General features: G+C 39.1%; 1 long non-coding RNA gene across 1 annotated transcript; it reads right to left on the bottom strand.

Annotated features, from left to right (window-relative positions):
• Positions 1-11,864: 11,864 nt before the first annotated feature.
• LOC140630926 (uncharacterized) lies at positions 11,865-21,431 on the bottom strand. The gene is made up of 2 exons (XR_012028612.1): positions 21,364-21,431; positions 11,865-15,416 (listed from the first exon to the last, which is right to left on the bottom strand). It is a non-coding gene; the product is annotated as an uncharacterized lncRNA (long non-coding RNA).
• Positions 21,432-22,555: the final 1,124 nt, after the last annotated feature.

Genomic DNA, 22,555 nt, shown 5'->3' with positions numbered 1-22,555 from the left:
AAGGTCCATATAATTTAGGGATAAGGTCAGCAATTATCTTAATTTTTTAAAAGGAGTGCAAAATTAGACCTAAGTATATTTCACCCCAGGAAATTACTCCACTCCCAGAATATGGCTGATGATATTGGTGTGTTTCTTAAATTTAAAGATACAATTGATATTAAAATTAATTGACCTTCCTGCCTGCAGTCTTGTCTTGCTCGAAGACATCCTCCATCCTGCCAGTGGGCTGATCCCATTAAAATACTGATACGATTGTGTTACTTTCCTGATGAAAATCCTTGAATGACATTCCATCACCATTTTTTTTAAGATTTTATTTACTTATTCATGAGAGACACAGAGAGAGAGAGAGGCAGAGACACAGGCAGAGGGAGAAGCAGGCTCCATGCAGAGAGCCCGACGTGGGACTTGATCCAGGTTCTCCAGATCACGCCCTGGGCTGCAGGCGGCGCTAAACCGCTGCAACACCGGGGCTGTCCAATCACCATTTTTAATAGAATAAAATAGACTGCTCAGCTGGACACTTAGCTTCCCTCAAGCTCTGCCTCCACTGCCCATCAGTCCTGCATCAGGCCTTTCTCCTCAGCAGGTTATGTTGGTTATGTTGGCTGCCTGAACCTGGCTGACTTCTAGCCAGCTTCTAGGACTCTAGTCCTTGGAGGAACCATTTTCTGAAATGTGCACCTTTGGGAACCTTACGCACTAGAAATCTCTCTGTCACAGCTTGTCCTTCAATTGTTATATGCAAATAAGAGCTTGAATCAAGTGACTTGCTCAATTTCAGGTCCCGTTTCTTTGTTAAGATGACTTTTTTTATACTTTTTCACTTTTTAATGTGTCCTTCAAATGTTAATAGTTGTCTTTTTTTTTTTTTTTTGTCATGTTAGCCACTCCTAATGAACAATGTGCTTGCGCTGCAAAATGCAGGTGTTCTAATTTTAGCATTCCTTTTTCATTGATCACCTAGACTACTTCTGTAGGCAGACTTGCCTTCATCTTCTATTCAGATCTCCTGAAGTAAAACCTGTATGGGAAAGCAGAATAAATGCTGGGTTGTTTCCCTTTATTTATCTGCTATACTTACAGGTTTACTCATATTCTCTTTATTCAAAAGATGGTTTAAAAAGTTATAATCAAGGCACCTGGGTGGCTCAGTTGATTAAGCGTCTGCCTTTGGCTCAGGTCATGATCTCAGGGTCCTAGGATTGAGCCCCACAATCAGGTTCTCTGATCAGCAGGGAGTCTGCCTCTCCCTCTCCATCTGCCTCCCCTGCAGCTTATACTCTCACTTGCTCTCTCTCCCTCCCTCACATAAATAACAATCTTTAAAAAAAAATAAAAAAGTTATAATCTTCTGGGGCACCTGGGTATTTAGTTGGTTAAGCATCTGACTCTTGATTTTGGCTCCTGTCAGGATCTTAGGGTCGTGAGATTGAGCCCCTCGTTAGGCTCCACACTGGCCATGGAGCCTGCTTAAGATTTTCTCTCTGCCTTCCTCCTCCTTTAAAAAAAGTTATAATTTTCTTGGGATCCCTGGGTGGCTCAGTGGTTTAGCGCCTGCCTTGGGCTCAGGTCATGATCCTGGAGTCCCGGGATCGAGTCCCACATCAGGCTCCCTGCATGGAGCCTGCTTCTCCCTCTGCCTGTGTCTCTGCTCTCTCTCTGTCTCATGAATAAATAAATAAAATCTTTAAAAAGGTGTTATAATTTTCTAATAAATGTATATTTCACCTAAATTTTCAAACTATATTGACATAAATTTTTCCTAGTATTATCTTTTTAAAAAATCTCTGATACATCTATATATTGCTTTTTATATTTCTTATATTATTTTCTGAGTCTTCATTTTTCTTTGAATAACTTAGCAAAAGTTTGTTTTATTGGTCTTTTCAGATAACAGCTTTGGACAGTGATTTTCTGTGCTATTTCTTTATTTTCTAATTTTACTCATTTTTTTATAGATTTTATTTTTAAGTAGTCTCTACATTCAGTGTGGGGCTCCACTCACAACCCTGAGATCAAGAGCCATACACTCTACTGACTGAGCCATCCAGGTGCCCCTTATTCATTTATCTTTATAATTTTTTTCATTCTACGCTCTTGGGATTTACTTGTTTGTTCTTTTCCTAATTTCTTGATCTAGATACTTAGTTTATTAATTTTCAATTTGGTTTTTATTTTTTATTTTATGTTTTTGAAGATTTTATTTATTTATTCATGAGAGACACAGAGAGAGAGAGAGAGAGAGAGGTAGAGACACAGGCAGAGGGAGAAGCAGGCTCCACGCAGGGAGCCCGATGTGGGACTGGATCCCTGGTCTCCAGGATCAGGCCCTAGGCTGAAGTCGACGCTAAACCGCTGAGCCACCCAGGATGCCCTCAATTTGGTTTTTAAAAGAAGTATTTATCTAAGTATTTCAGTTTCCTCTAAATAGTGTGTTTGTGTCAAGAGTTTGAAGCATGGTATTTTCTGTATTGTTCAGTTTAAGTATTATCAGATTTCCATGCTGTTTATTCTCTGGTGGTGAGGCATTTGGAAGTGTTTTAAATGTCTGAATGTACAAAGGTTAGAAGTCAATAACACCGCAGAAGCAAAGATCAGTGAACCTGAAAACATAGCAATAGAAGGTTTCCAGAATGACATCCAAAGAGAAAAAAGACTAGAAAAACATAAGAACATGATGGTATCATTGGGCTGTTGGACAATATCATATGGTCTAACATATTTCTATTCAGAGTCCCAGAGGGAAAGAGAATGAGACTGAAATGAAGACATGTTTAAACCAATAAAAATTAGTAGAGCTATTACTTTCAGACTCATTGAAAGAACTTAAGAGGTTTTTTGGTAGGCAGCTTCTGACATGGCTTCTGTGATCCCCACCTGCTGAGATTCACACCTGGGTATATTCCTCTCCTCTTGAGTGTGGCTGGACCTAGTGATTGCTTCTAACAAATAGAATACAGCAAGAATGATGGGATGCCACCTCTGCACTATGTTATAAAAGACTGTGAATTCTGTCTTGTTGATTCCCTTCTTCTGTTGCCCTCCTGGTTTACATGCTTTGGTGAAGAAGCTGCCATGTTGCGGACACTCACATGGCAAAGGACTAAGGCCAGCCTCTAGCAAACAGCCTGCAAGGAACTGAGACCTCTGTCCAGTTATCTAGTCATAAAGAACTAAATCTGGCCAACAACCATTTGAATAAGCAGGGAAACAGATGCATCCTCAGGGGAGCCTTGAGATGACTACATCACCAGCTGACACCCTAATTGTGGCTTCTGGGGGACCCTGAAGTGGAGAGCCCAGCGAAGCCATGCCAGATCCAGAAACAGATAACAAATATTGTTTCTGTTCATTATACTTTGGAGCAATTTGTTACGCAGCAGTAGCTAATACAATGTTCTTCAAGAATCATGAAATTGAATTGGAAAGGAAGGACTCAGAGGCAAGAAGAAATGATAAGCAAAAAATTAGTGACCATATGGGTAAATCTAAATAACAATTGGCTGTACAATAATAACACCAAGTATGATCTCATGAGAAGATAAAAATAAAAGCAGGATAGACTTACATTATTGCCAATATGTAATTAGTAATAAGACTGAACATAGTATTGACACAATCCTCTCTCTCTTTCTTTTTGGTAACAGAATATCTTGCAAGGACTTTAGCGAAGCAAGTCTTACCAGCTAGAGACATTTCCCAGCTTCTTTTACAGGTAGGTGTGTCCCTTTAACAGCTTTTGCTGAAGCCATGCAAGTAGAAGTGATGCGTGCAACCGAATAACCTTTTTATTTTTTTTATTTTATATTTTTTTAAAGATTTTATTTATTTATTTGTGAGAGACGCAGAGAGAAAGGCAGAGACACAGGCAGAGGGAGAAGCAGGCTCCCTGTAGGGAGCCTGATGTGAGATTTGATCCCGGGACCCCGGGATCACACCCTGCACCAAAGGGAGATGCTCAACTGCTGAGCCACCCAGCGCCCCTCGGATAACCTTTTTAAAAGGAAGCTATTCTGTCTGTTTTCCTTTCTCACTAGCTAGAAAATGACAGCAACCAGGGTGATCACGTGAGACGCAAACACAGAAGCTGAATATTGGAGATGGCAGCCTGCCAGAACCAGTCTCCCAGCCTGGGGTCCTGCGTGGCTCTGGGAAGCAGGGTACCATCCCAGCCCACCTTGGAGGTGCTTCGTGAGACAGAAGTTAACATTTATGCTACTGAAGGTACTTACTTTAAAGACTTTGTTACAGCAGCTTAGCCTCGATCCTGACAAATACATAATTTAAGCTCCAAAAGAAAGAATAAAAGAAGGGAAAAAAACATTTTAAAAGCACAAATTTTAAAAGAATAAAATGAAATCTTGAAAATAAGTCCCAATATATCCAAAGTAAATGGATTAAATACACCAGTGAAAAGACATACTTTCATTTAGGATATGAAAATTCTGACTCTAGACATCTCAAAGAGATATCAAAATTATAAAAGGTATAAAAGGATTTAAAAATACAAGGTAAATGCAATTAAAAGATAGTTTATTGTATTGCTGTCCAATTAAAGGGACTTTTTAAAAATTCAATTAAATAGACCAGGACAAAATGCATTATAAAGACTAAATGGAAAAAAAAACTAAAAAAAAAAAAAAAAAAAGACTAAATGGGGGTCACTAAAAAATCCTAAGCATTTAAATTAAGCTGGAATGTTCAGCAACTCTAAACCTATAGATATCTAACAACACAGCATATATTTATGAATATATGTTATATATAAAACAGTTTCATGGGAAAATAGGCAAATATGCAGTCACACAGGGAGATTATTAACATACTTCTTTTGGTAATTAATAGATGAAACATTCAGTAAGGCTAAGAAATTTGACACATGGAATAGCCTGTACTTAGTTAAGTAATCCAGTTTTCCAGTTAAGTACAGAGGGAACACTTATAAAAATTTACAGTGTCCTCAGTAATAAGTGTCAAGCAAATTTTTAAAAAATGATACTAGAAACCACGTCATAGTTGAAAATAAAAATAAGGGTTATTTACTTTGCTCTAAAATATAGGAACTTCAGAAGATAGAAGCTTTCTAACTGGATTTACCTGTAGGTTAACTACCCCTGAGATATTTATAGAATTCTGATATTTTAATGTTGTCATATTTTGTTTTGGATTGTATTATAGTACAGGTCAATAATGTGCATTGGTAGCACTTTATTCACACTATTACTGAGAAAGGTGACCTGCACAATGTTAATTCATTTTCATTCAGTTTTAAGTTGAGAAGAAATGGCCAGAAATTCTTTCAACTCTACAATTTTAAAAATTCAGTGTAGGCTATGTTTTTAATTTCTGAAATTTGGGTCAAACTATTTCTTGTCAAAAGTTTGCAGAGATCTAGTGGCACCAGGCATAAGAAAAATCACCTAAGGCATTTATACATACATGTGTGAGGCAGAGACAGATTGAACATTGCCCTTGAGTGATACCAGTAACATGGTTTCCTTGCCAATAGCTCAAAAGTCATCTTTAGCCTCAGGCCTGGACTAAGTAATCTTAAATGTTTATAGAACAACAGACTGCCCATTGTACACTTAATTTATAGGGTCCAAGCCAGGAGAATATATAGTGTGTGGTGCTGTTCATTCACGATGTGTTATTTTGAAATATTTAGTACAAAACGTAGTAAATGAACTTAATTCTGTATCCTTACAAAAGATTACTGCCTTGATGTATTCTCTTTTGCAGCCGTATCAAAATGATTACCTTATAATTATGTAGGTCAGATTTAAAATGGGACTCATGAGCTAAAATTGAGGTATCAGCAGGGCCACATTCCTTTAGAGAAGCTATAGGAGAGAATCTGTTTCCTTGCCTCTTCTGGCTTCTCGGGGCTCTAGAGGCCACCTGCATTCTTTTCTTTTCTTTCCTTTCCTTTTCCTTTTCTCTCTCCTTCCTTCCTTCCTTCCTTCCTTCCTTCCTTCCTTCCTTCCTTCCTTCCTTCCTTCCTTCCTTCCTTTTTTAATTTGGGAGAGAGTGAGAGCAATGGATGAGCATAGGTAGAGAGAGGGGCAGAGGCTCCGCTGAGCAGGGAGCCCAACTGGGCCTCAATCCCAGGACCCTGGGATCATGACCTGAGTTGAAGGCAGACGCTTAACCTACTGAGCCACCCAGGTGCTTCTTTTTTAATTTTTATATTTTATTTTATTTTTTTTTTCATGTGCATTCTTTGGTTCACTTCTAGCTTCAAGAAACCAGCAACAGTTGGTCAAGTCCTGATACCATTACATCTCTTGGATCTTTCTTTCTTTTTTTTAAATACTTATTTATTGTAAGTAATCTCTGTCCCCAACATAGAGCTTGAACTCACTATCCCAAGATCAAGAGTTGCATGCTCTTCTGACTGAGTCAGCCAGGTGTCCCTCCCTGACCTTTCTTTATCATTTCTGTCTTAGCACAGCAGGAAAGGTTTTTACTTTCAACAACTCGTGTGACTTGCTGAGGGCCATCTGGATAATTCAAGATAGTCTCCATTCTTGAGGTCTCTACTTCTAATAACACCTGAAAAATCCCTTTTGTCACATAAGGTAACATACTCACAGGTTCTAAGAATTAGGGCATGGACATTTATATGGGCCATTATTTTCCCCTCACATTTGAGTTTAAAAATTAAACAAGTTCAGCTAATACTAACCATTAGGGGATCCTTTCCATCATCACTCTTACTTTCTGGGCTGAATTTTGACCACTATCCATTAATGAAGGCTTCAAGACTTTCCTCAACATATAGAAGTGATGTGTACTGTATCTACCAAAGATTTTCCAGTCACTGAAATGTATTACTAACTAGACGGTAAATATGATAACAGCTAACATATATTGAGTACTTACTGTGCTCCAAGCACTCTTCTAGGTGCTTTACATGTTTTGAGTTATTTAATCTTCACAAAAACCCTATGAGGTGGGTATCACCATCATTACCATTTTACTGATGAATGAAGTTTGGTGCAGTTTATATTTAAATTAAATGAGGTTTAGGGTATTACCAAAAGAAATGATACCAGATGACCTTCAATATAGTAGTTTTTATAATACACAAACACAGAAAATGTACTACGTATTTTATATTATGTTCTATCAAAAATGAACTTATTCACCTTTAGATTTGAGAGAAAAACATAGAATGGAATCTATACTTTTCATTTCTTTGAATCTGAAAGAAATGCATGTGCTAATGTGTGAATATGTGCTTGTGTACATCATTATGATTGCCTATATGTGAAGAGAGATTAAATCAGAGATTAGTTAAATGAACTATGGCACTGTCCTGCAATGGAATAATATGCAGCTGGAAAAAAAAAGTAAGTGAAGTTCTTTGGGTACTGATACACAGTGATTTCCAAGATATGTTGTTAAGATATACTGAAAAAAAAAAGTGAGTATAATGCATCATCTTTTGTGTAAGGAAGAGGAGAGGGGGCACCTAGGTGGCTCAGTTGTTGAGCATCTGCCTTTGGCTCAGGTTGTGATCCTGGGGTCCTGGGATCGAGTTCTGCATTGGACTCTCCCCAGGGAACCTGCTTCTCCTTTTGCCTGTGTCCCTGTCTCTCTCTGTGTCTCTCATGAATAAATAAATAAAATCTTACAAAAAAAAAAGAAAGAGAAAATGAATATTTACATTTGTATGGCTTGAATTTGTGTATATAAATACCAGAAGGATAAATAAGAAAGAAAGAAATGGAACAGCAGGGGCAGAGTAGACAGGGTCAAGGCAGGGAGCAAGACTCCTCAATGTGTGCCTCATGATAGGACTTTAACTTTTGGACAGTACAAATGCATTATCTACTCAAAACAGAACCAAACAAGGTAAGCACAGCTTTGAAAAGAAACGATTCCTCTTTCTGTGGCTCACTGCTTTTTCTGAGCATGCTGTATTTTTTGATAATCTTGCATATGAACTCAAAGCATTTAGAAGCCAGAGCAGGGAAAGACATGCAACATTTCTCCTGTGAGAAAAAACCTAGAGCCAGCACATTAGAAGAAGCGGAACCCAGAAGAGCATAAAATGGCAAAACAGCATCATTTCCTAGGCAGCAGGATCTCAGTGGTACTTAAACATCTGTATACATTGAGAAAACATAGGGCCTAATGTCAAGTGACTTGCCACAGTTGCTTTTTTTTTTTAATTTTTATTTATTTATGATAGTCACACAGAGAGAGAGAGAGAGAGAGGCAGAGACATAGGCAGAGGGAGAAGTAGGCTCCATGCACCGGGACCCCGACATGGGATTCGATCCCAGGTCTCCAGGATCGCGCCCTGGGCCAAAGGCAGGCGCCAAACCGCTGTGCCACCCAGGGATCCCCACAGTTGCTCTTCTAATTTGTGAAGACATTAGGACAGGAATCCCTGGACCCCTAATTAACAATTTCAGTGTTTATGTCTTTATATCATGATGCTATCTATTGATTATAGTGCTGCCCTCTCTAATGAGGTAAAAATAAGGTGTGTAAAGTACTTTAAGCATTTGGACATATATTAACTACTTTAATCATCACATTATATATTATGATAAGGTAGTATCACTTAATAGTTAAGGTCATAGGCTCTGGAGTTAGACTTTGAGTCTTTGCCTCATTTCTTACTATGTGATCTTGGACAAATGTCTTCTCAAGTCTCTTCCTCATCCATAGGTTGGGAATATAACAGTACTCACTTCGGAGGATTGGTGTGTAGAGTAAATGTTACACATGTAAAGGACTTAGCCAGGCCCCCAGTAGGTGCTCCCTGAGTGTTATTCTTGTTATTGCTTTTGTTTTACTGATAGAAATCTAGGTAGGTGAGAATGGTTGAGTAGATACTCAAGGGCACGTAGGTTGCAAGCAATGGGTCAAGAACTAGTCTAGATTTTCTCACTTTAAAGTATCATGCTCTTTCCATCCCTAAATAATCCATAAATTCCATGTGTTTGATTTTCCTCTAACTGTAGTAGTTTTTCTGCTTTGACTTGCAAAGCAGTCAGTGTGAACCTTTGCACAGAAAAGGGAATAGCTCAATGTGTTTCAGTAGGAGAAAAGGAAAAAACTCATGTATACAGTCAGATATGATTTTAGTGTCGTCACAGGATCTAACAGATTATATATAAATATTAATTATTTTGTGTATGCTAACATTTCTTGATGTCTAATTGGTTAGAAAAGATTTTCTTCACATAAAGCATTTTCATTCAGATACATAAATATAGTTTTATAAATACATAAATTATGTAAATATATAAATTATATATATAATTTACAAATATATATCATTTATATTTATATATCTGTCCTTACATATAATGTAAATCATTTCAGATTTAAGTTAAATTTATATAACATAATATATAACTTACGTGCAAATATGGTATACAGTATATTATATAAAATTATATACCATGCATATAAACATTTGCATATTTAAAATAATTTTAAAATGATTGTGCAGCTGAGTAATATTCTGTTGTATATATACACCACATTTTTTATCCCATTTATTTATGGATAGACATTTGGACTTTCCATATGTTGGCTACTAAAAATAATGTTGCAGTAAATATAGAGGTGCATACAAGTTTTTGAGTTAGTGTTTTCGTTTTCTTTGGATAAATTCCTAGTAATGGAATTACTGGATGTTATGGTAATTCAATTTTTAACTTTTTGAGGAACCTCCCTACTGTTTCCACAGTGACCATACCCAGCTTGCATTCCCATTAACAGTGTATGCAGAAAGGGTTCCCCTTTCTCCACATCCTCACCAGCACCTGTTGTTTCTTGTGTTTTTTATTTTAGCCCTTCTGACAGATGTGAGGTGGTATCTCATTGTGGTTTTGATTTGCATTTCTCTGATGATGAGTGCTCTTGAGCATCTGTTGGCTATCTGTAAGTCTTCTATGGAAAAATATCTATTCAGGTTTTCTGCCCATTTTTTAATTGGATTATTTGTTTTTTTTGGTGTTGAATTGTATTAACGTTCTTTATATATTTTGTATATTAACCCCTCATTGTATATATCATTAGAAGATATCTTCTCCCATTTGGTACATTGTTGATGGTTTCCTTCACTGTGTAAATGCTTTTTATTTTGGTATAGCCCCAGTAACTTGTTTTCATTTCCTTTGCCAAAGGAGACTTATTTAGAAAAATGATTCTACAGCTGATATCAAAGACATTACTGCCTATGTTTTCTTCTAGGAATTTTTAAGGTTTCAGGTCTCATATGGGTCTCTATTCCATTTTTACTTTATTTTTATAATTGGGGGGATTATTATTATTATTAGAGTCAGACTTCCACTCCATCACTTCATGAGTCAAGGTCATCACTGACCTCCACTGTCAAGTTTCAGGACTCCTACTTTAAGATCAGCAAACAGCATTTATCTTGTCAATGTTCTTTCCTTCTGCAAATGCCTCCTTCCCTTATCTTTAAGGACACATTTCTTGGTTCTGCTCCATCTCCTTTGCTGGTTTATCCTCATGTCTCCGAATCAGTTTGAAGATTGGTCCTCAAACCTTCTATTTTCCCTCTTTATGCTGGATGATCTCACAAAGGCTTCTCGTGTTAACATGTATACCTATATACTGCTGAAGCATAAGTTTATATCTGGCTAAGGCCTCTAGCCTGAATTCCAAATCTGGTTTTCCAATTACTTACTCAACATCTTAAATTAGCATGTGCTAAGTGGAATTATAGTTGACCCTTGAAGAACATTGGGGGGTGGGTTTAGGGGTACCACTCCACCCTGCACAGCAAAAATTCCACATGGAACTTTTGACTTCCCAAAAACTTAACTACTAGGTGCCTACTGTTGAGAGAAGCCTTATCGATAACATAAAACAGTTGATTAGCACAAATTTTGTATTATATGCTGTGTTCTTGCAATAAAGCAAGCTAGAGAGAAGAAAATGTTACTAAGAAGTCATATGGAAGAGAAAAAACACTCTTATCAGTACTGTACTGACTGTACTGTAAAAAATCTGCAAATAAGTAAACCCACACAATTCAAGCCCATATTGTTCAAGGGTCAACTATATGGATTTCTGAATATCCTCCAGGAACTAAACTTTCTCATCCCACAGCCTTCTCTGTCTCAACTGATGGCAACTCTGTTCTCTGGTTTTCTCAGGCTGAAAACCTTGCAGTCATCCTTAAGGCATCCTTGAGGCCTTGCTCTATGTCTCATCCCACATCTGAGCATGTTGTCAGTAAATCCTGTCATTTCTACCCTTAGGATATATTAAAATTAGACTGCTTCTTACACTCCACCTGCTGCTACCCTGGAGGCAAACCACCATCATTTCTTGCCTGGATTATTGCGGGAGGCACCCCGTTGTATCTCTCTCTGCTTCTGCATTTGCTCTCTCTATAGTTTTTCTCAATACAAATTTTATTAAGAGTTTAAGTCAGATTATGTCATTCTGTCACCAGCTAAATTCCAAGACCTCATCTTTACTGCTCATCTGCTTATACCCACCTACCTTTGTCCCACATTTTTCCTTAAGCTCTTTCCAGAGCTTTTAACTCAGCCAAAAGACCCCACGGCACAGCATCCCTGATGGAAATTGCAACTATCCCGCAAGTGATAACACCTCCTTGAAGGGAGAGTCCAGTGGCCCAGATCATCCAGACCAGTTTTAGCTTAACTCCAACCTCACTCCCTGCGCAGATGGAGCATGGAGAGATGGACAGTTTACCTCATTACTATACTAAAATCTCTGCCCACAGAGGAGCACCGGCCTCATTTACATACTCTGCAACATCTAGGCAGGTTTCCCTAAGGTTTTTGTGTGACCTTGTGCCCCCCTCTACATACCATGACAGCGCTTCCTTCATAAATATTCATCCTAACCCCAAATAAAAGGAACCTGTTCGCCTTTGCTCAGGGAGTCACGGCTTTGGAAGTTATTCCCCACAATCCCCTTATTTACTGCAAATATTTTTCTTTGTATGACAATTCTACCTTTTGTAGTTTCTATATGTGACTCACCAACGAGCAAACTCATGCTGCTTAGTTCCCTTACAGTTCCTCTGCTCAAAATACGTGAACAGATTCCCATCTCATTCAATGGGACAGTGAGATCCTTACAGTGGCTCACAAGACTCGATATGGCCTGTCCCTTCTGCCTCCCTGGGCACACTTCCTACCTCTCACCTGTTTCTTACCTGGGCCTTTTCATCTGCTCTTCCCTCTGCCTGAAATCAGGCTTTCTCCCAGACAGCTACATGCCTTACTCCCCTACTTTCTTTAGATATCTTCTCAAATGTTACTTTTTCTAGTGAGACCTTTGCAAATCATAAAATAACAACTGCCCACCCCCATTCCCTATCTCCTCTTCCCTGCTTTCCAATGCTGTACTATATTTATTGGCTATCTCACACATATTATACTCACTTTATTGTCTGTCTCCACATCCACCCTTCTCCCACCTCCTAGGTGTGCTCTTCAGGAAGTTAGCAACTTTAATGTACTTACAGTAAGAGTATAGTAATACTGTTATTTAAATAAATCAATGTTTTGCCCATAGGAAACATTTAATAAATATTAGCTGAAAGAATTAATAAGCCGAAAATACTCACCCTTGGACTTGAGAGTAGAAGTAAAGTGAAACAGCCAGAAATGCAAATCTAAGTATTAGAAATATATGTATAGCCTGGTGGGCCAGATTTCCCTGGAATAAAGAGGTCACGGGACCAGAAAGCTACATAAGCTGTGTGCTAGACCCAGGTCAGCCCCTGGGATTCTAATAGTGGTAACAGTTACCAATGGAAGGTCTGCCAGAAAGGTAACTTTTGCATATTGAAAACAGTAATTGAGGATCAGTGAAAATCATTAAACAATAAAAATTCAACTGAGTAGCTTAAAAGATCAAATTGGCTTTATCAAATTATTCATGAATGGAGCACCTTCCATCTAGCAAATAGAAAGGAGCTCCTTTGAGCTGCAGAGAAGGAAAGGCAGAGAGGTAGCAAAAAAGAAGAAATTATTGGCAAAGAATGCATTGTTTCAGGCAAGGTCACCCTCCTAAGGGGAGCAGAAGGATCTATCAGTAAATTTCTAGTGCTGACTGGGAAATTCATGTTGACCATTAAAATTTACATATCTGTGGGTTGAAACCACAGTCAGGTTAGGCATAGTAAGTCTTGGTTTATTCACAAGGAGCCCTTGACATAAGTGACTCCGCATTTTTTTTTTTTTAAGATTTCATTTTTAAGTAATTTCTACACCCAATGTGGGGCTTGAACTCACAACCCCGAGATCAAGAGTCACATGCTCTACTGACTGAGCTCCATTTTAAACCTGTGGTTTTCTTTTAAGCAAAACAAATGGAAGGTTCCAGCTTCCATAAGCCTACACTAGCTAAAGTAATTAATTACTATTAAGGGACACTGGGACTTTCCTCCAAAAAAGAAAATGTGTTTAGAAGAAATAATCAGAATCCCTATAAACTCCTTCTATCCAGAAATAGAGCTTGACAGAGTCAAAATTAAGTATAATGTTAAGGGAAAGTGTATTCAATTTCCACTTAATTTGAAGATTGCCAACAAAGCCATAATGGACAGACTCAGGCAGCATTGGCTACTTTCATTCAATAGATGGAGCCAGAGTAGAAAGGAAACCGTCTGGCAGATTGTGAAACTGCACAGAGAGGGTTCTGACACTGGGAGTCTACTGCGGATTCCAGCCCCTGTGCGACCAGTAGGCACCCACCCAGGGCTCTTGCCAGTCGCCAGTCAGTTGCCTGGGGCGGGGGTGGGGGTAGACGGGTTCTTTCGAGGCCAGTGATGAAAGTGCTTCTGCCTTAAACAGCTCTTGGCCCCACTTGGTCATTCTCATGCTTCAGAATGCAGTGAATCCTTCCATGGCTTTCTTCCCTGCTCTCCCCCAGCCAAGCATCCTGTTCCTTTACTCACAGGCTAATCAGCAACTGTAATTACCTTTTGTTTACATGTTTGTTTGCTTTCCCTGCTAGAGGGAAAAAGTTCCATCTTACCGGACTGAGCCCCGCAGCATGCTCAGCACCCAGCAGACAGTTCTTGCCACATGGTGAATATTTAGTAAATATTTGTTGAATGAATTCATTGGAATTCTGGGTTGTTTGAAGTGCCAGGCACTATACCAAGGTTTTTACATACATTTTCTTCCATTTTCTCTCACGAGATAAGCATTTACTGTGGAAAAGCTAAAATTTAAGGAGGCTGCATAATTTGTCCCCAAGGTCACATAGCAGAGTTGAGAATTAAAACCAAGTCTTCCTGATTCTAAAATCACACAACCTTCATAAACATTTTGTAAAGGAAGTGGTAATGCCTTATGGTAAAGTTTTCACAGGAAAGCCAAGGGGGAAAAGTAGGAAATGCCAGGAAACTGGCTGTGGCACTCGATTTGGTTCCTACTCCGACATTTGCTCCTATGCCAGGCATTCCATATAGCTCAAAATTAAATATACTTTCTGATACTGAATTCAGAGTCAAAGGAGAAGGAATAAGATCTTCTCTTCACATCTCCTCCTCTCTTTGTCCACACCTCACGCTTCCTTCTGACTGAGGATGTCCTTTCTTCACTCTCTGGGCATACTCAAAACAGACAAAAACTTAGACTGTGTCACTGGATCCTTGCAAGGAGGAAAAGCTGGTGTTGGACAAGTGTAAGACAGTCAAACTTTAACACAGAGGGACACTTAGAAGGTCTGAAAAGTAACAGAGTAGAATGCACAAACAGAAAGATGGAGGATCCAGAGATGAAAGTATATATGTGAGTGGGTAATAGGGCCTTCAGGAGTGGAAGAGAACCAGACTGAACAGTAATGCCCGACGTATAAAAGAAATAGTGTGAAATTGAGAAGTAGCTTATTACATTAGTACTCAGGACAAAATGTGATTCAAGTTCTGTCCCTTCAATAACACAAATGTCACAATTAAGACTAAAACTAACAAGCTAATACAAATAAAAGCCCCAGCTTGAAATCTCATATTTCACAAATAATATTCTGTTTGCATCTCCTAGCACTGCTGCAAAAAATGACTCCACGAAGTCCAGAAAGGAGCTAAATTACAGTGCTTTAATACAAAGCAATTACTCTGATGTACTCTAAATTTTCCTTAAATAAGTGAAAAGAAGGCTGTGACAGAAAAATCCTCGTGCACAGCCTGTACAGAAGCTCCCAAGGAGGCAATTGGCTAACTGCCTCAAGGCATATCCGAAATGGGGTGAAAACATGAACATTTTGCACTTGTTCAGGAACAAGTTCAGGCTGAGGAGTAGACAGGCCTATGGTCCCTGGGATGTGTTACTAGGGTCCTCGCTTGCTTTGTCTTCTTACCCTTCACTGCAGGCGTCGTGAGGACAGGTTTGTGGGCTCCAAGTGTGTCCTTCTGTGAAAAGCTGGGAGGTCAGAAAGAAGGTCAGGGCTTCACTCCCTACACCACACAACCCTCCCACCGCTGTGTGTCAGTAGAGGTAATGCCAATGCCTAAACCATTCCATCCTGCTGCTTGAGGCTGGGTGTTCTCATCTGAGGAGGAGTGATTCTGGGGAAGGGAATTTCTGTTCTCCATGTACACTCTCCAGAATCCAAAGTGAGCAGAGGCACTTTATCTAAAATTATATCTAGTTATTTCTTTTCATTTTTTTTTTAATTTAAAAAAAATATTCATTTGAGAGAGAGAGAACAAGTGAGAGCACAAGCAGTGGGGAGGATCAGAGTGAGAGGGACAAGCAGACTCCCTGCTGAGCAGGGAGCCCGACCTGGGGCTTGGTCCCAGGATCCTGAACATCATGACCTGAGCTGAAGGCATATGCTTCACTGACTGAGCCACCCAGGTGCCCCTTTTCTTTTTTCTTTCTCTCTCTCTCTCTTTTTAAATATTTTTGTACTTACTACAAGAAAATAAATGTGTTTTGATTTTTTTTCTCTTAAGAGCTAGTTATCTTTGTTTTCTCCTTTATGGGGGAAATGTGGGTATTTAAAAATTAGTGTTTGGTATAGTAAAGAAGTTCCATTATGAAATGAATTCCAATGGGGCCAAATAATTAAATGTATGAAAGGAAATCTAAAGGTACTAGAAGGAAACCTAGAAAGGACTCCCATTAAACATGATACATTGACCACATGCCTTTATCTTCTCTCCTTGTGGTAAGCTATCTAATGACCTCCAAGGATCTGTCCATGCCATAATCCCCAGAACCTATGAATGTTCCCTGGTATGACAGCGACTTTGCAGATGTGTTTAAGTTAAGGCTTTTCAAATAGATTAGCCCTGATTATCTGAGGGGCCCAAGTAACAACAAGCATCTTTGTAGGAGAGACAGAGAGAGGAGATGTGACCACACAGGCAGAGATCAGAGTGACGTGGATACAAGCCAAGGAATGCTGGCAAAAGCCAGCAACAAATTCTCTCCCAGAGCCCACAGGGGGAACGTGGCCCTGGAGATATCTTCAGTTCAGCCCAGTGAAACTGACTTAAAATTTCTGGCCTCCAGAAATGTGACAGAATGAATTTCTGATGTTTTAAGCTACCAAGTTTGTGGTAATTAGTCACAGCCCTAGGAAATTAGCACACTTCTAGTTCTATCCAAACCTCACCAAAATAATAGTTACAGGTGGGGAAAATGATATAACTCATAAAGATTAAGAGAACAGCAGAAAGGAACTTCAATAAATTTTTGGAAGATGGAAATGAATGAATGAGTGAGAGGTGACCTATGTATCAGAGTAGAGAACAATGGAGCCTGAGATGCTGGAGAGAAAGATGTGATCAAGGCATTAGATGCTTCTCCCAGAGAGGTCACTCAGGGTCTATAAGCACCAAGCAGGGGTATAAGAGAGGAGCAGGGCTGAGTTTAGAGCTGGAGTGAAGGTAGGAACTCAAACCTTGGTCCCTCGTGCCACTCCCTTCTCTGGCACCGGTCAGCCAGGAGCTCGTGTATCTTTGTTTCTCACCTTCCTCACTCCAGTCCAGGTCCTTGATCCCACCACCACCTGAGCCAACAGGTATGTTCTACTCATTCCTTCTGTTGGAGAGAACTAGTCACAGGGTTCTTCCTAAATGCAAGGGGGTGGGAGATACTGAGCAGGGCTGGGTACCGATTCTCCTCAACCACTCTGCACCATGGAAGGAAGACAGGATATTTGATGGCTACCACACTCTCTAAGGCACATCTTTGGAAAATTTCAGAAGACTGCAAATAAAGAGAAGATCCTAAAGGCTTCCAGAATGAAAAAAACGAGGTCGCGCAATGTACTAAGGATTATCACTCTGGCTGGCATCAGACTTTTCAACAGTGGTACAGGATACTAGGAGACAGTAGAGCAACACCCTTACACAATTCAGAGAGAAAATGTCCCTGAAAGTTTGTATCCAGCCAAACTCCCCAACAAGCATAAGGGAAAAATAAAGGTATTTTCAGATGTGCAGAGTCTGAAAGTATTTGCTTACCATGCATCATGTAAGAGGAAGCTCCCAAAGGGCACCCTTCTAGCACAGCGTAAACAAGCAAGAGGCAACAAGGGATCCAGAAAAAAACAGAAAATGCACCCAGGAGAGTGGCATAGGGGAAGTCTTAGGATGCCAGATATTTGTCACACCTGACAAGCAATCCTCCCAAGAATAGAAGCCTGTGTTGAGTGCAGAAGGCAGACATCTAAGGAGAGGAATTTAGAATTAATGGGCTATTCCATATATTGACAATTTGGAGGGAAATTATTATTAAACATTTTCCAAATCTGTTGGATTATTTGGGGGGATAAAGTGGTGATGGTATGTAGCAAAGGAAACAATTTAGCCAGGGGACCAGGGGATTAGCAATTACTAGTGCCTGGAGAAGATACAGTTATAAATACACTGTTTGCTTCAGTAGTGAATAATAGTACAATCTTAATTACATAAACACCGACTTTTGACTTAACTAGAGGTTTTGGTGTCTCTATATTAGGAAAAGGCAGGGAGTGAAGTGGCAAAGGTTAAAGTCAGATAAGAAATCAAAAGCTTCAACAGTTTCCTTTCCAAGATTGTAATCTATCTGTCTATATATTTTAAGTAACTTCTATACCAAATGTGGGTCTTGAACTTACAAAACCCCAAGATCAAGGATCATATGTTCTACCGACTGAGCCAGCCAAGTGCCCCTCAATCTATCTGTTTTTTGACACATGTACAAAGAAGGTCAACGCATAGAAAGAGCAAAAATGGAGACAACTTGAATACCTGTCCTTTGGAACTGGTTAAGTGGATCACAGTTAAATGGGGTATCATGCAACCATTAAAAAAAAATCCACACAATATATGCTGACACAAACTATCTCCAGATAGTGAATACAAAAACCCACACAAAAAAATCAAGGTGAAGATTGGGTCCAATATTACAGTACTACCATTTTGGGAGAAATAAATCTATGTATTAGTACACGCACAGACACAAACATTGCGTCTTATATATGTACAGTCTCTGGAAAGATACACAAGGAACTGCTAATAGTGGTTGATTCTAGGGAGGGGAACTGTGCTCAGGGCAGGGATAGGTTAGAGACCTACTTTTCACTCTACCATCTTGTTATTTAAAATGTGTTGCTGGCAAATGTATTACCTATTCGAATGACTTTAAAAAAAAAAAGATTTTATTTATTTGACAGAGCGAGCACAAGCAGAGGAGCAGTGGAGGGAGAGGGAGGAGCAGATTCCCTGCTGACCAGGGAGCCCAATGCAGGGGCTCAATCCCAGGTCCTTGGGATCATGCATGACCTGAACTGAAGACAGATGCTCAAATGACTGAGCCACCTAGATGTCCTTCAAATGACTTTTTAAAGGGAGAGGGAAAACCAGTCTGGCAAGAGGAAGGAAAATTTTAAAAAACAAAGCAAAACAAAAACAAACAAACGAAGCAAAACAAAATTAGCTCCCTTCGTATCACAGCCTAACACATCAAACGTCCTCTTAAAATGTCACTGCAGTGTTTTTAGCATTATTCCTTTAGGTGGCAGCATCTGAGTTTTGGGGGACACAATCCATCTGCCTAGCCCTGAGGATCAGTTCAGCAATAGTGTTTGGATGTCTTATTTTTCCTTTTCATAAGGAAAAAATTCTTAACGTGTTTATTATATTTATAAAATGCATGATCTGGAAATGTTCCTGAGTATTGTATACAAAAAAGCAGGTTACTGATTTCAAGAGATGTGAAGCAGACTGTAAAGATAATTCATCAACATGTTGACAATGATTTCTCTCTGGATAATAGGGCCATTAATAGGTGAATTTGTTTTCCCCTCTGTGCCTTCGCAACTGTTCTGCAATGAACATGGTGTTTTTCAAAGCCTTGTTTGTCCTCCTTGCCATCAGCCTGGAAAGCTAAGGATGGTGTAGGCTTGAGAGTCATCTGGCTCCCAAACATTGCCAGTCTCACCAAGCTCTTTAGTTTCTTAATTGAGGAATGAAAATAATGATAGATAATAGGACTATTGAAACGGAGACCAAGGGGTAAAGGATCTTTTTAATGCTCCCCAAATCCAGAAGCAGATTTACTGTGAAGCTAATAAAGCTATGCTTCAGGGCCTCCCCCTCACACTAATCCTTTTCAAAATATTGTATTCCATTTGAATCCATAATTTTGAATTACAAGGCCCACAAATTATCCCGTTCCAGAACCTACCCAACCCAGATCTACCATTGCCAAAGCACACCAAAATACTCTTTGACAACTTTTTCAATATCCTTGTGTGAGGCAGGCAGTCTAGTTGTAACTATGCTTTGAGGGGGTTGGGAACGTGCCTATAAACTCCCCCACTAAACTGGGACACCAAACCTCAAACCCTCTGCACCCTTGTTGCCTAGCAAATGGCTGGCACATTTCAGGTATTCAGAAACCATTTGGAGCAATTCAGAGATTGAATTCTGTTAATTTATAGGACTGTACCTTCCCCCAAAGGACTGGCTGGATGTGTTATTGTGGCTTTTCAAATGCATATGTGCTCTGTGTGTGTGCATACATTTACACAGTGGTGGATTATGACATGCATTTATCCACCAAAGTAACAGAAAAGATTTTTTGAAGAGAATGAGATAACAGTGTAGAAAAACAAGAAAAAGCGTCATCAGTAGACCAGAAGTTTTGAGAAATTTCTGAAAGATAAAAAGCAGAAAGATGAACTGATGAGCCACGTGTCTTCCCAAGGGGGGCCCAGAGGGAGCTCAGCTCGAGACAATACAATGATGGGCTGTGGGGCAGTCATCAGTGGCCTCATTAAAGAGCAGGATGCAATGCCTAAGGACAGCTGGGGCCCCTTCCTTCGACCTGTGTAAACAGAGCTTGACAGCTGAGACTTTTGCCCTCAGGCTAAGAGGCAGCGCTGCCCTCTCTCAAAAGCAAGCTATCAGCTCAGAGAACATCCTTGGTAAGGACTTTGTGGCCTGAGGACTTTGTGGCCTGAGAGGAGATACTGAAGAAATTCTGAATCTCTATAATAAATTCAGACTGGAAATCACCAGACTTCAAATGCATCTCCACCCCTCCACCTGGAAACCTCTCGGCTCCGGGATCTGCTTGCTCATGCTCTGTCCACAGGAAACCCTACAGGGAAGTCTTCCCATCCACAAACTCCACCTACTTATACAAGAACTGCTGTCAGTCATCCTGTTAGAGTGAAAAGGCTTAGAGAAACAAACCTAGACCCTTTAGGGGGGAAGAAACCCACACAAGCTATTGATGCTAAATTAAGGTGTTTGTGTGGTTCTTCATTCATTCGTATTAAAGGACAGCAGGGAACCTCAGACTTGGGAAAAAAAGCAATACGAAAGGGAAAGCCTTAGAAAAATAAATAACTGAAGCTGGAGGAAAAAGATAATCCAAGCAGTTTAGAGAATATAAAAAAAAACACCAAAACTTAATGAATGCACCCACAGATCACTAACATTGTTAACACCTGTATTAGCCAATCAATACAATTGATATTTAAAACAGTTTCATAAGACAATAAAAATGCTAATTCATAGGAGAATTTGTAACCTTCATTCTTTTAAGAGAGTTATAGTTTGTGATGAAAGGTAACCGATAACATGAAAGAGTTCTTGGAAAGTAAAAACCAAAATTTCAATGGAATTTCTGAGTAATAATATAAATACAAATATAGGTCAAATTGGTTACCGGGAAGATAGAGTAGAAGTAAAATGACAGAAAATAAGAGAAAAAATTAAGATACATGGAAGTTAGCTCTAAGAAATCTAATACTTCTCTAAAGGTGATCTAGAAGGTATATGGGACCACAGAGAAAAAGACAGTGAAGAAAATAGTGAAATAAATTTCCTTAATGCTAAAGAGTTTTTCGATTGACAAAACCCACCCATTGCAGAACAGGAAAAGCCAAAAAACGAAAGTACATCTAGGCACCGTGGTGAAATTTTAGAATTCTAAGAACAAAAGAAAGCCCTGAATGATTCCAAAGGGGGGATAACGGAACGATAATCAGACTGTCGTACCAATTCTAGTTACTAGAAGATCATTCATAAAACTAATGTATATTGAGTGTAGCAGAATGTATTCCAGTTTCTGAGGAGGACAAAAACGGATCTTAGAATTCTAAACTTGGCCAAACTATTAATTAAGTTTGACAGCTAAGAAAGACCATTTTTAGACATTCAAGATTTAGAAAGCTTACTTCCCGTACAAAACCAAACCAAAGCTCAAAGAAGTAATCCAACGAGTTGTAATCCAAGAAAGATAACAAGCAGTGCCATCTGAGTATACCCAAAGGATGTAAAGAAAGCAAGAAAAGGAGGAAAGGGAGGGAAGGAGGAAGCACCTACAAGTTTAGAAGAATGTCATTTGAGCCGCAAAATTTCGATTAAATAACATTACATTTCTTTCTCAATGGAGGTTTGTCTCCAGTACTAGGTTGTTCATAACAGCTGGTGGTTACAGAGGAATCTATGTGCCTCAGAGGGCACTGTGTTGAGTGCCTTATATGGATTAACTCTTTTAATCTTCTGAAGATTTCATTATAATTACAGAGCCGAATATAAATATAGTAAACCATGACCATGTATATATAGAGAGATGTGTATGTGTAAATTTATCCACAAAACAAAAACTTGGAAGTAGACCCTTTTATGTGACTGGGAATCAAGAGCATCTTCTCTAAATAAATAAATACAGAAGTAGAAGTTTGGGTATTATTTAAAGTTACCAAGAATAATTTTAAATATAGTCTTTAGAAAAATTAGAAATACAACTGAATTATAAATAATATAATTAACACAAATTGGGAGGTAGAGAAGTTGGGAGGAAGTATAAATATTCTTCCTTATCTTTCAAAGATGGAAGTCAGTAGACACTTTGCAAAGCTGATAAATTGAGAAACAGAGCAGTAAGCGTATTATTTTAAGTTATAATAGGAACTGCGACAAGATGGAACAGCACCTGTATGGAGAGTGTCAGCTTAGGCTGGAATGGTATAGAGATCACATTTATTTATACTCTTCTGTACTGAGAACATTATTTTCTTTTGGAATGCATATAAAACTATAAAATAGCAA

This window comes from Canis lupus, chromosome 3, assembly GCF_048164855.1.
Source record: "Canis lupus baileyi chromosome 3, mCanLup2.hap1, whole genome shotgun sequence".
NCBI classification, from domain to species: domain Eukaryota; kingdom Metazoa; phylum Chordata; class Mammalia; order Carnivora; family Canidae; genus Canis; species Canis lupus.
Note: the sequence above shows the minus strand (reverse complement) of the source record. Positions and strands in the feature narration are given on the sequence as shown.